This window comes from Jaculus jaculus, chromosome 12, assembly GCF_020740685.1.
Source record: "Jaculus jaculus isolate mJacJac1 chromosome 12, mJacJac1.mat.Y.cur, whole genome shotgun sequence".
Taxonomy (NCBI): Eukaryota; Metazoa; Chordata; class Mammalia; order Rodentia; family Dipodidae; genus Jaculus; species Jaculus jaculus.
Window position 1 is genome coordinate 63,419,980 of NC_059113.1, and position 12,751 is coordinate 63,432,730.

The 12,751-nt window shown below is 40.5% G+C and overlaps 1 protein-coding gene across 3 annotated transcripts in view; it reads right to left on the minus strand.

Moving 5' to 3' along the window:
• Positions 1–12,751, minus strand: part of Kif27 (kinesin family member 27) — a 211,992-nt gene that overhangs the window by 195,537 nt on the left and 3,704 nt on the right. The window lies entirely within an intron of this gene.

Sequence of the window (12,751 nt, forward strand, 5' to 3'; positions counted from 1 at the left end):
TGGGTCAACGGATAAAAATCACATGATCATCTCAATAAGACACAGAGAAAGCGTTTGACAAAATCCAACATCCCTTTATGATAAAAGTCCTACAGAGACTGGGAATAGAAGGAACATATGTCAATATAATAAAAGCTATTTATGACAAGCCTACAACCAACATATTACTAAATGGGGAAAAACTGGAAGCTTTTCCACTAAAATCAGGAACAAGACAAGGGTGTCCACTGTCCCCACTTTCAGTTAATATAGTTTTGGAAGTCTTAGCCATAGCAATAAAACAAGAGACACATATAAAAGTGATACAAATTGGAAAGGAAGAGATCAAGTTATCATTATTTGCAGATGACATGATTCTATACATAAAGGACCCTGAAGACTCTACTAGCAAACTGTTAGAGCTGACAAAAACCTACAGCCATGTAGCAGGATATAAAATAAATACACAGAAATCAGTAGCCTTCATATATGCTAACAACAAAAACACAGAGGATGAAATCAGAGAATCACTCCCATTCACAACTGCATCAAAAAAAAATAAAGTACCTTGGAATAAACCTAACCAAGGAAGTAAAGAATCTCTACAATGAGAACTTTAAAACACTCAAGCGAGAAATTGCAGAAGACACTAGAAAGTGGAGAAACATCCCTTGTTCCTGGATTGGAAGAATCAATATTGTTAAAATGACAATCTTACCAAAAGCAATCTACACATTTAACAATATCCCTATCAAATTTCCAAAAGCATTCTTCATGGAAATAGAAAAAACAATCCAAAAATTCATTTGAAATCACAAAAAACCTGAAATATCTAAAATAATACTGAGCAACAAAAGTAAGGCTGGTGGTATCACTATACCTTATTTTAACCTGTACTACAGTGCCATACTAACAAAAATAGCATGGGGGCTGGAGAGATGGTTTAGCGGTTAAGCGCTTGCCTGTGAAGGCTAAGGACCCCGGTTCGAGACTCGGTTCCCCAGGTCCCATGTTAGCCAGATGCACAAGGGGGGACACGCTTCTGGAGTTCATTTGCAGAGGGTGGAAGCCCTGGCATGCCCATTCTCTTTCTCTCCCTCTATCTGTCTTTCTCTCTGTGTCTGTGTCGCTCTCAAATAAATAAATAAATTAATTAATTAATTTAAAAAAAAAAAACAGCATGGTACTGGCACAAAAACAGACATGTAGATCAGTGGAACACAACAGAGGACCCAGATGTAAGCCCAGGTAGCTATAGCCACCTGATAGTCGATAAAAGTGCTAAAAATACTCTTTGGGGAAAAGACAGTCTCTTCAGAAAATGGTGTTGGGAAAACTGGATATATATCTGTAGAAGGATTAAAATAGATTCTTCTCTCTCTCCATGCACAAAAATTAAGTCCAAGTGGATTAAAGACCTTAACATCAGACCTGAATCTCTGAAACTGCTAGAGGAAAAAGTAGGGGAAACCCTTCAACATAGGGGTCTTGGCAAAGACTTTCTGAATACAACCCCAATTGCTCAGGCAATAAAACCACAGATTAATCACTGGGACCTAATGAAATTACAAAGATTTTGCACTGCAAAGGACACAGTGAAAAAAGCAAAGAGGCAACCTATAGAATGGGAAAAATCTTCACCAGCTATCTATCTGATAGAGGATTAATATCTACGATATACAAAGAACTCAAAAAGTTAAATAATAAGGAATCAAACAAGCCAATCAAAAAATGGGCTATGGAGCTAAATAGAGAGTTCTCAAAGGAAGAAATACGAATGGCATATAAGCATCTAAAAAAATGTTCTACGTCACTAGTCATCAGGGAAATGCAGATTAAAACTACATTGAGATTCCATGTCACTCCTGTCAGATTGGCCACCATCATGAAAACAAATGATCATAAATGTTGGCGGGGATGTGGAAAAAAAGGAACCCTTCTGCACTGCTGGTGGGAATGCAATCTGGTCCAGCCATTGTGGAAAACAGTGTGGAGGTTCCTAAAACAGCTAAATATTGATCTACCATATGACCCAGCTATAGCGCTCCTAGGCATATATCCAAAGGACTCATCTCATTTCCTTAGAAGTACATGCTCAACCATGTTTATTGCTGCTCAATTTATAATAGCTGGGAAATGGACCAGCCTAGATGTCTCTCAACAGATGAGTGGATAATGAAGATCTGGTACATTTATACAATGGAGTTCTACTCAGCGGTAAAGAAAAATGAAGTTATGAAATTTGCAGAAAAATGGATGGACCTGGAAAGTATTATACTAAGTCAGGTAACCCAGGCCCAGAAAGCTAAGCGCCACATGTTCTCTCTCATATGTGGATCCTAGCTACAGATGACTGGGCTTCTGCGTGAGAATGAAAATACTTAGTAGCAGAGGCCAGTAAGTTGAAAAGGAGACATAAAGGGTAGAGAAAGGAAGGGAGGAGGATACTTAATAGGTTGATATTGTATATATGTAATTACAATGATTGTAATGGGGAGGTAATATGATGGAGAATGGAATTTCAAACGGGAAAGTGTGGGGGTGGGGGAGGGAGGGAATTACCATGGGATATATTTTATAATCATGGAAAATGTTAATAAAAATTAAAAAAAAAAAAGTTCTTAACTAGTTTCAAACAATACACAACCTAAACAGATAAGCCACAGCACACACCTGTAACTTTAAGCATCCAAGTGGCTAATGTCCTCAGTAAACATTTTGCTATCAAGCAGAGCTAGATTTGTACCTCAGTTCATGCTAAATATGCAGCCTTTCTCAGCTGAAAAGTGGAAATCATACCCACTTCTAAATTAAAGTTATACTTATGTTCAGTAAAAAAAAAAAAAAAAAAAAAAAAAAAGTTAAATAATAAGGAATCAAACAAGCCAATCAAAAAATGGGCTATGGAGCTAAGTAAAGCATTCTCAAAGGAAGAAATACAAATGGCATATAAGCATCTAAGATGATGTTCTACATCACTAGTCATCAGGGAAATGCAGATTAAAACTACATTGAGATTCCATCTCACTCCTGTCAGATTGGCCACCATCATGAAAACAAATGATCATAAATGCTGGCAGGGATGTGGAAAAAGAGGAACCCTTCTACACTGCTGGTGGGAATGCAATCTGGTCCAGCCATTGTGGAAAACAGTGTGGAGGTTCCAAAAACAGCTAAAGATTGATCTTCCATTATGACCCAGCTATAGCACTCCTAGGCATATATCCAAAGGACTCATCTCATTTTCTTAGAAGTACGTGCTCAACCATGTTTATTGCTGCTCAATTTATAATAGCTGGGAAATGGAACCAGCCTAGATGTCCCTCAACTGGTGAGTGGATAATGAAGATGTGGCACATTTATACAATGGAGTTCTACTCAGCAGTAAAGAAAAATGAAGTTATGAAATTTGCAGAAAAATGGATGGACCTGGAAAGGATTATACTAAGTGAGGTAACCCAGGCCCAGAAAGCCAAGCGCCACATGTTCTCTCTCATATGTGGATCCTAGCTACAGATGATTGGGCTTCTGCGTGAGAATGAAAATACTTAGTAGCAGAAGCCAGTAAGTTAAAAAGGAGACATAGAGGGAAGAGAAAGGAAGGGAGGAGGGTACTTAATAGGTTGATACTGTATATATGAAAGCACAAGGATTGTGATGGGGAGGTAATATGATGGAGAATGGAATTTCAAAGGGGAAAGTGCAGGGGGGTGGTATTATCATGGGATATTTTTATAATTATGGAAAATATTAATAAATATTGTGAAAAAAAATAGTAACTTTAAAAAAAAATGAAGACATGGTGGCACACACCTTGAATCCCAGCAGTTGAGAGGCCGAAGTAGGAGGATTGATGTGAGTTCAAGGCCACCCTGAGACTAAGTCGTGAATTGCAGGTCAGCTTGTGCTAGAGCGAGACCCTATCTTGGGAAAAAAAAACAAACAAACTGTATTTTAAGACAACAAACGTCACACACAAAAAAATAAGCTAGTGAATTCTCAAAAGAAGAAATGCAAACCATCAGTAGTATAAAATATTTTCTGAATCTTTAGCCATCAAGCAAATGCAAATTACTACTACTCTTAGATTCCACCTTATTGCTGTTAGAATGGCTGACATGCAGAAAACAAATGGCAAAAAATAAATAAATAAAAATAAGAAATAAATTATGTTTAGGATGTCAGAGTGGATCCTTAAGCCACTGTTAGTAGGAGCAAATAGCTTGGTGCAGCCACTATGGATATCAGGGTCGAAGTTTCTCAAAATGCTAACAGTAGAACTTCCATATGACTCAGCTATACCATGACATATCTAAAGGGCCCTCTATGCTACCACAGAAGTACTTGCACATCTGTGTTCACTGCAGCTTTATTCATATTAGGTAGAAAATGGAGTCAGCCTACATGTCCATCAACTTTGAATGTATAATGAAAATGTGGTACATATATGCAATGGAATTTTATTCAGCTATAATGCAAAATGAAATATGAATTTTGCATGAAAATGGATTGAACTGGAAAAATATTATATATACTGAGTGTGTTAACCTGGACACAGAAAGATACATGCCTCCTGACCTCTATCATACATGGATACCAGTTTTAAGTTTTTGGATTTGTGTATTTGAGTGTCTGTAGAGTCTAGGGAGCTAGTAAGGGGCCATGATATGAGGAGAGTAGGGGCATGGGGAGAGGGCAGATTAATAGAACACAAGTTTTATGAAAACAGAGAGGGCAAGTATAGCAGTTATCTTCTTAAATGTTGGGACAAAACACCAACCAGAAGCAATTTATGGAAAGAGTTTATTTCAGCTGATGGTTTGGGAGGAAGCTTCACCATAGAGAAAAAAGCAAGGCATGAGCAGACAGCTAGGTGTCACATCCTCTCACTTCAGCAGAAAGGAAGCAACAAGAGTGGAAAAAAAAAAAAGAGTGGGCAAGCTATGAACACACAGTGGGGCTGGATAATAAACATGAAGTCCTGCCCCAATTAACACACTTTCTTCATCAAGGCTGTACCTCCCAAAGGCTCTACCAGCTAGGGAAATACTGGGGATGGAAAGACTTGGGGGTAGGGGAGAGGACAGGGGATGGAAGGATGTTGGAAAGAAGGGTGGGGTAACCAAACTAGAGATGCACCAAAATGCCATGTGGGTACCTGGAGAGATGGCTCAGCATGCCAACAAAGCCTACCAACCCAGGTTCGATTACCCATTACCTATTCCCAACCTTATGTAAAGCTGAATGCACAAAGTGGTGCATATGTCTAGAGTTCATTTGCAATTGCTAGAGGCTCTAGCGCAACCATTCTCCCTCTCTCTCTCTCTCTCTCTCTCTGCTTGCAAATGTATGAAAGTATTTTTTAATATTTTATATTTATTTATTTATTTATTTGAGAGAGGAAGAGTCAGACAGAGAGAGAGAGGAACAGAGAGACAGAGATAGAATGGGTGGGCCAGGACTTCCAGCCACTGCAAATGAACATCAGATGCAGGCACCACCCTGTGCATTTGGCTTACGTGGGTCCTGGGGAATCAAACCAAGGTCCTTTGGCTTCACAGGCAAGTGCCTTAACCACTAAGCCATCTCTCCATACCCACAAAGTATTTTTTTAAAAGCCATGTTGTGTTGAGCTAGAAGCCCATCCCCTCCTGGACCAGAGGCACCCAGCTCATCCAGGCTACCACCCCTGAACCGTCTCAAGGTTTCTGGCTCTATTCTTCTGCTGGACTTGGAGGTCATTTTCAAGAAGAGCAAGCCTTGTTACCACAAGTGCACCAGTTCCACCTTCTGGAACTCACCACCCTTGGAAGGCACTAGGGTCCCCAGCAGCCTGACCTACAGCTTGAAGAAGCCCTGAAGCAGGCACTCAGCCCTCTTGGCAGTCTCAGGGCCTTGACTCTGGGTTGGGCTGATGTCTTCCGGCCTGAACTTCCATGGGTCAGGACCTTTGGACAGATGGCTATCAATATTCCTAAATGCCAGGTGTTTCTTTGTGGTGGAAGGCAGCCCCAGATCTGTTCAGAGAATGGGCTTAGGGTGGGGTGGGGGCATGGGCAGCTACAGAAGGACCAGACTCCACTCTAACTGTCCAATAGACAGCACTCTGTAAATAGATTGTTATAATTCGGCTGAATTTTAGCTTCCAGAATTTGAGAGGTAGGTTAATAAAGTATATTCCTTGAAACCTGCTGTGGATATTGTGAAGGGGCTTCAGCAGAATGCCCTGGCTCCTGGGCCTGCACCAGTATATCTCAGGACCTCTGGATAAGCAATGCATCTCAAGACTGCTTGGTAGAGGGGTTCAGCCAGAGCTGCTGATGCAGTGTGTGATTTTAACAACAAACGACATGTATTGATAAGCAGGGTTCAATGGTTAAAGACACCTGCTTGCAAAGTCTACTGGCATGGGTTTGATTCCCCAGTACCCACATAAAGTGCAGCACGTATGTGGAGTTCATTTGCAGCAGCAAGAGGCCCTGGTGTGCCCATTCTCTCTCTCTCCCTCTTCCTTCTCTCTCACACACACAGGTAGTTTTTTTTTCTTACTCTAGCCCAGGCTAATAAGGAATTCACTATGTAGTCTCAAGGTAGCCTCAAACTCATGGCAATATGCCTTTAATCCCAAGTGCTGGGATTAAAGGCATGCACCATCACACCTGGCTAAAAATATTTTCAAAACTCTCCTAAGAAAGAAAAGTCAAGGACCTAATGCATTCACAGTCAAATTCTACCAAACCTTTACAGAAGAGCTAACATTAATGCTTGCATAATGTTTGATAAATCAGAGAGGAATATTAATAAACTCATCACATGAGCACAGAGAAGGGCACTATCAAACTTATTCTATAAATAGCATCTAGGAAAGACACCTACTTTCCCACATCACCCCATATACATGGAGTCAGATATGAGATAACCAGTGAAAACTACAGCTACATTTTTTCAAGGTAGGGTCTCACTCTAACCCAAGATGACCTAGAACTCAATTCTGTAGTTCCCAGCTGGCCTCAAACTCACAGTGATCCTTCTACCCCTTCCTCTTCAGTGCTGGGATTAAAAGCATATATCACCATACCCAGTCAGTTACATTTTTTAACTGTGTCTCCTGATGAAAATGTTATTGGTGTTAAACATCCTTGAAGCTGCAGTTAGGTTGTTCCCACTATACTGGAAGCTAAGGTACCAGGGGATCTGCCCACATATGTATACTAACAAAAGAATTGTATCACCATAAGATCTGATGTCATATTAACAACACTCTTTTATGGTGATTATGGAAGGAAATACCTAAAAGGAGATCCAGCCCACCATGATTTGAGGTGTAAAAGAGTTACCTTAACCTTGTGAATATGCCAACTACCACATTCATAAAATGTCTTTAAAATCCATATCATAAAACCCACTATACTGCTCTCCTTGAGGCAACCTACTCCCACCTCTCTTAGGAGCACTTGGGGCTCAGCTTTGCTTAAAAAAAAAAAACTTCCACTCAAACTGTATCCCTTGACTGAAGTCATTTCTTCAAGAAGACAAGAATAAGAGACCTCAAAACCCTATTGCTAAAGACACAAGCTGCTGATACAGAACATCAAGAGATCTGGCTGAATCTGGAAGAAAGCCAGTTCCCAGATGGTTAGCTTGTATAGTCCTGAAAAGCTCTACATGAGCTGCTGAGGCAAAATGGACGACAACATTGTGAGCAAGCAGGGGACACTGCTATATGAAACCAATCAGCCTGACAAGATGTACACACCTGTACACTGGCTAGGTGGATAACCAATGGCTGATTGGCTATAAGATTTGCTCAGTGGAAAGGAACCCATAGCTGGAAGTGGGAACCAAGTCAGAATCCTATGGATACCAAAATTATGAACTCCAATGAGATGCTCCAACTAGTCTTTGTCTAAAAGTGAGGATACACCCACCAAAATCTCTCTAAATTAACAATGCTTATCCTCTTTAACCCATCCTGATCTCACTCCCTATTGGAGAATCTGTTTTCTTTTTCCAAAATTAATGAGAGCCAAGGACAACCAAATCTACCAACAAGATAAGAACAGATATCTGACTCCCTGGCAGGGGATGAACCACCCCTGGCACATCAGCTAGGGCCCAGGTGAAACTACAGAGGAATTGACAAGATGATTAAGAGTGCTGCTTCCGCGTTAAAGAAAAATGAAGTTATGAAATTTGCAGAAAGATGGATGGACCTGGAAAGTATTATACTAAGTCAGGTAACCCAGGCCCAGAAAGCCAAGCGCCACATGTTCTCTCTCATATGTGGATCCTAGTTACAGATGACTGGGCTTCTGCGTGAGAATGAAAATACTTAGTAGCAGAGGCCAGTAAGTTGAAAAGGAGACATAAAGGGTGGAGAAAGGAAGGGAGGAGGATACTTAATAGGTTGATATTGTATATATGTAATTACAATGATTGTAATGGGGAGGTAATATGATGGAGAATGGAATTTCAAACGGGAAAGTGTGGGGGTGAGGAGGGAGGGAATTACCATGGGATATATTTTATAATCATGGAAAATGTTAATAAAAATTTAAAAAAAAAAAAAAAAGAGTGCTGCTTCCATGGCAAGCCTGACAACCTGCTTCAGGGTAATAAAGGCAGACTCTGTGGATACTCAAAACACACCAAAGCAGAAATCTAGAAGCTGCTGAGAGCTCACCACTAAAGTAGACTTAAAGCACACCCACCAAGGCTCAGGGAATTTTGCAGAAGAGGGGGCAGAAAGAATGTAAGAGGCACAGGATGAGAGAAAATATCCAGAGACATTGTGCCTTCACCCCCACAATGACTGATTACTGCTCCCACAACATATAACCTACAATTCCATGGTGAATACCAGCAATCCCACTAAGGAGGGCCCTCAGTGGAGTGGGGGCAGAGAGGAGGGAAATGATGGTTCCAACATATTATGTGCCCATACAAAGTTTCTACTTAATACAAAACAAAACAAAACAAAAAAAAAAAGAATAAGAGACCCCTACAGTATCTGCAACACTATTAGTATAAAATATATTAGCAGGCTGGAAAGATGGCTTAGCAGTTAAGATGCTTGACAGCAAAGCCAAATGGCCCAGGTTTGATTCCCTGGAACCCACATAAGCCAGATGCACAATGTGGCGCAAGTGTCTGGAGTTCATTTGCAGTGGCCAGAGGCCCTGCATGTCCATTCTCTCTCTGCCTCTTTCCCTTTCTCTTTCATAAAAAGAAATAAAATATTAAAAAAAAAAACATATTAGGACCCAAGAGGGAAGCAGATTCACACTCAAACTTCTCTTTCCAAATGGTGGTGACCTCTGATGGGGGAGACTCAAAACTCACCAAAGTGCTGAAAAGTGATACTGGAGTGTTCAGCACTAACTGAAACAACACTATCACAATCCCTAAGGCTCAGGGACTGCTGTGGAAAAGATGGCAGGAAGAATATCAATGCCAAAGGAAGGGAAGGAGTGTTTTGCAATACTGTTTTCCAGACACAAAGTGGCCTTGATATTCATGACATTACAGTGGCTGACACTACCTATAAAAAAATCTGCAAATAGGAGGGGGGAAATGTGACATCAAACAGAAAAGAGACTAGTTAAAAAAAAAAAAAAGAAAGGAACTCAGAAGAGGAATTCAAGAGGAGGGAAACGGAGGATAGTGTGAGGGTATTATGATCATGGTATGTTCTCTATATGTATGAAGATTGTCAATTGAAAGTTAAAACACAAATAACTACATATTAGGGAGGCTGGGGAGATGACTCAATAGATGAGAGCACTTTTGCTGTGCAAGCATGAGGCCCAGAGAGAGTCTGAGTTCAATCTTCAAGACCCATGTAAAGCTAGGTATATACTGGGTGTGGTAGCACACACCTTTAATCATAGCTCTCAGGAGGCAAAGGAGGGAGGATCACTGTGACTTCGAGGCCAGCCTGGGACTACAAAGTGAGTTCCATGTGAACTTGGGCTAGAGTGAGACCCTACCTTGGGGAAAAAAAAGAAAGGAAGGAAGGAAGGAAGGAAACAAAGGCTGGAGGGGGGAGGGGGAAGAGCTAGGCATAGCTACACAGCTATATAACCCTAGTCCAGGCAAAGAGGCTGGAGGTTAGAGGGTGTGGAGACAGGAGAATTTCTAGAGCTTGCTGATCAAGAAGCCTGACCAAAAACTGTAGCTCTATGTTTGGTGAGAGACTCTATTTCAAGGAAAAAAGCAGATGAATGAATGATAGGGGAAGACCCTTACCAATCTCCTCTCCAGCCTTTTCATGGATGAACACCGGGCACATACACATGCACACATATGTATATGCTATACAAATATACACCATATGTATTATATGCTCACACACAAAAAAAGGACCTTAAGATCATAAATAATTTTCCAATCAAAATGTCAAAAAAAAAACCCCTTCAATTTCAAAGAAAACATCTTCTTACTAGAAAACTAAACTTTATAAAATAGAAGGGGCTGGGGAGATGGCTCTAAAGGTTAAGGCACTTGACTACAAAGCCTAATAACTGGGGTCCAACTCCCCAATACCTATGTAAAGCCAGATGCACAAATGGTACATGCATCTGGAGTTCATATGTAGGGGCTAAAGGCTCTAGCACATACTCTCTCTCTTCTTGCAAAGACATAAATAATTATTTTTAAAGTAATAAAAATCTGAGAGCCAGGCAAAGTGGCTAATGCCTGTAATCCTAGCACTTGGGAGGCTGAGGCAGAAGGATAGAGATTTAAAGTCAGCCTGGACTTCATAGTAAAAATCCTATAAAGGGGCTGAAGAGATGGCTCAGTGGTGAAGGCACTTGCTTGCACAACCTGAAAGCCTTAGTTTGACTTTCCAGTACTCACATACAGCCAGATAGACAAAATGGCACATGTGTCTGGAAGTTGATTTTTTGTGCAGGAGGCTCTGCCACACCCACTCATATTCTCTTTCTCTCCTCCTTACAAATAAACAAACAACAACAACAACAAAAAATTTTTTGAAGCCAGGCATGGAGTGCACACCTTTAATCCCAGCACTTGGGAGGCAGAGGTAGGAGGATTGCCATGAGTTCGAGGCCAGCCTAAGACTGCATAGTGAATTCCAGGCCAGCCTGGGCCAGTGTAAGACCCTACCTCAAAAAAACAAAAATAAATAAATAAATAATAATAATAATAATAATAATAATAATAATAATAATGAAGAGGGAGGAAAGAAGAATCTAGCTGGAAAATAAGAAAAAAAAAAAAGCACTTGAAACTATATAATAAATATTTTTTCTTTTTTTTTTTTTCGAGGTAGGGTCTCACTCTGGTCCAGGCTGGCCTTGAATTAGCTATGTAGTCTCAGGGTGGCCTTGAACTCTCAGCGATCCTCCTACTTCTGCCTCCTGAGTGCCAGGCTATAATAAATATATTTTATTGGTACTGGAAAGAGAGCTCAGCAATTAAGGCGCTTGCCTATAAAGCCTAAGGACCCTGGTTCAATTCTCTAGTACCCATGTAAAGCCAGATGCACATGGTGGCGCATACATCTGGAGTTCATTTGCAGTGGCTAGAGGCCCTGGCACACTCACGCACACCCATTCTCTCTCCCTCTTTCTGCCTCTCTCAAGTTTATAAATTAATAAAATATTAAATTTCTCCTACTGACCCTGAATCCTAGTAGTATTGCTCTTAATATTTATAACCAGCTTGTTTATTTAAGGATGTAAAATCTGATCATGTTAATTCATTTACCTCTTTTAAATTCTGTCCAAAGTAACAAGGGCTGAACATTACATTAAGAAAATGTAATCAGGGCTAGAGAGATGGCTTAGTGTTTAAGTGCTTGCCTGTAAAGCCTAAGGACCCCGGTTCGAGGCTCGATTCCCCAGGACCCACATAAGCCAGATGCACAAGGTGATACATGCATCTGGAGGTCCTTTGCAGTGTCTGGAGGCCCTGGCATGCCCATTCTCTCTCTATCTGCCTCTTTCTCTCTCTCTGGCTGTCTGTCACTCCCAAATAAATTAATTAAATAAAAATTTTTTAAAAAAATATAATCAGAGGGCAGGCACTGTGACATACATCTCTAATCCCAGCACTCAAGAGGCAGACATAGGAGGATGACCATGAGTTCAAGACCAGCCTGAAATTATGGAGTGAGATACAGGTCACCATGGGATAGAATGAGACCCTATCTTGTAAACGAATTAACAAAAAAATAATAATAAAGGAAAGAAAATATAATCATAAGTTAGATTAATGAAATTTCAATATTTAAAAACAAGTATTTGGTTTGAGAAGATTGCTCAGTGGTTAAAGGTGCTTTTATGTAAAGCTTGCCAGCTTGGGTTCAATTCCCTAGTACCCCTTGTAAAGCTAGATGCAAAAAGTGGCACAAGTGTCTGCAGTTTGATTGAAGTGCCAAGGGACCATGACATGCTCATTCTCCCTCTATGTCTTTGTTAACGAATAAATAAAATGTTTTTTTTTTTTTCCAAGAAAAAGGAATACATGATGATGATCTTGTGTTCACATCTGATAACCCCCCCCCCCCAAGCCAGGGTCTCACTCTAGCCCAGTTTGACCTGGAATTCACTGTAGTCTCAGGGTGGCCTCGAACTCACAGTGATCCTCCTACCTCTGCCTCCCAAGTGCTTGGATTAGAGGCATGCCCCATCATGTCTGGCTCATGTTTGATTATCTTATTCATTATTCAACCAATCAATAAACATCCACAGTATCAGATACTATCATATTTTAGCATCTTTCTAAGGTCTCAAATAAAAGGCAA